This window comes from Haemaphysalis longicornis, unplaced genomic scaffold (genome assembly GCF_048455015.1).
Source record: "Haemaphysalis longicornis isolate Haplotype H1 unplaced genomic scaffold, Haemaphysalis longicornis Haplotype H1 scaffold_7, whole genome shotgun sequence".
NCBI classification, from domain to species: Eukaryota; Metazoa; Arthropoda; class Arachnida; order Ixodida; family Ixodidae; genus Haemaphysalis; species Haemaphysalis longicornis.
Window position 1 is genome coordinate 53,916,451 of NW_027526422.1, and position 2,106 is coordinate 53,918,556.

The following is a 2,106-nucleotide window of genomic DNA, read 5'->3' on the forward strand; positions in this document are numbered from 1 at the left end:
ACTCCGGACTACAATTTGCGCTAGTAATCCCGCAATGTTTACATATCACTTCAGTGTCCCTTTAAGTGTCCGAGGAAGAATATTAAAGAGCTTTCTAACCCTCACTGGCGCCGTGGACCATAACACCAACATTCACTGCAGGAAAGTCAAATTTACACAATGGGTACGTTTTCACAAAGGTCACATGACGATTTTAACAAAACTTGTTGGGGGGCTGTTAGTTCATGATTCTTAAAAATATGTTTGTGCTAAAAATATTTTTAAGAATGACATGACGATGACGACGACGATGACGATGACGACGACGATGATGATGAAACGAGAAGCGCCTCAAAAACCAAACGATTCCCGCGGCCGGAAACGAACCTGTGTCCCTCGCGCTATGAAGCCGACGTCTATTTGATTGCGAAGGAGAACGGATTTTTGACTTTGTCTCATATTACATGGTGAAAGCTTTGCGGGTTAACAATCTTTCCCTTAAAAAATGGACTTTGATTATTTTTTTTTATATTTTTACGCGCCGAGGTGCATCCGTAAATGAGGCCCACCATAAGGAGGGCTGCAGATTATTAAACCGCGTATTCGTGCTCAGAAACGCGCCTTATAGCCACCGAGAAAACACGGAGGCTGTATCGCTCTTACAGGCGTTTTGACACGCTTCAGGCGGGGCTAGGTTTGTGCAGTGCAGGACCTTCACGACATTGTGCCCGCAACTGCTTGTCGCTGTAAAAAAATAAAGAAGCCTGCTCATCCGCTGTAATCAACCTTTTCTCTCTTTTTTTGTGAATATCAGAGATGTCTTAGGAGCCTTGAAGTACCTTTCTTCCAACTTTGTTAGCAACAAGCTGCGGGTATCTGTTCACATGGTGAAACTACAATAGCCAACCGGTAGGCCTAAGCTCTTGCGCCTACCCGCCAGTTGCTGTTATTGCAGCCAAGTGACGCGCGCCCACAGAATGTATCTGATTGATTTGATTGATTGATCGTAGGGTTTAACGCACCGACGGTACACAGACGATGAGGCGCGCTGTACTAAAGGGCTTCGGATTAATTTTGACCACATAGGGATCTTTAACGCGCGCCGAAATGTCGAACACTCGGGCGTTTTTTTTTTTTTTTTTTTTCGCCTCCATCAGAAATGCGGCCACGCGAACGGTAATTGAAACCGCGTCCTGGTGCTCAGCAGCACTAAGCCATAGCCACTGAGCCACCAGGGCGGGTTCCCACAGTACAGCACATGCCGACGAAGAGGGGTGTATTGGCCAACACCATAAAACCTGGAATGTAACAGTCCGAGGGGCATGTATTAGCTATAAAAACAATTAATCAATTAAGTAGAGCGCAAGCACTAGTATATGGTCCACCAGAAGAAGTGCGTGAACGCTCACGAAAGCCTACCAAAGTGTTACATATCCTAATGTCTCAAAAACCGGATTTCACGCCATTTTCGCACGATATTCCGTGGAGTCAATGACCCTGAACAATAAAATGCTGGAATACCAAGGCGCTGTCTGGAGAATTACAGACGTTGCGAGGTGGTGTTCATCGTGTGTTCTCATTTTGGGTTTCAGTATGAGGCCATTGCCAAACGGCAAAGGCCATGCAAAAATTAGATGTGAAAAGCTCATTCAAAAGCCTCTCCCCACGGTGATCTTTAGTAAAAGGCGAAAGATCAGCGCGCACATAACTGAGGAGAGGCCTGAGCGCATGCCTGAACTTTTCGGCATTCGGGGGCCCTTCCAGGCGAACGACCAACATTCGCCGGTGAGCAGGAGTGTTTGGGACGGCATAAATTATTATTGGCCAGGCAAGTAGCGCTTTGGTTATAATGGCACCGTTCGGCAACTTAAAAAGCACGTTTTTATTATAGGAATAATTTCGAGTCGGTCCTGGTTAGCGAAATCGTAGCTGTTTATAATTGCGTATACAAGAAGTGCATATCGCACGCGCATGGGCACCAGGAGCTAATCTGGGTCCTCGGGCACGCGCCGTTGTTCACATGACCACCGCAGCGATCGGGTGACTCGTTTCCCCTACCTTGCTTCCCCAACAGTCACTGTAGACGCGTGATGAGCTCTTTCTTTGCGCTAACGTTTCCATCTAAAA

General features: G+C 46.7%; 1 non-coding gene across 1 annotated transcript; it reads right to left on the reverse strand.

Annotated features, from left to right (window-relative positions):
• Window positions 1–1,581: 1,581 nt before the first annotated feature.
• On the reverse strand, window positions 1,582–1,707 carry LOC144147448 (U5 spliceosomal RNA). The gene has a single exon (XR_013317938.1). It is a non-coding gene; the product is annotated as a U5 spliceosomal RNA (small nuclear RNA).
• Between the last annotated feature and the right edge of the window lie 399 nt (window positions 1,708–2,106).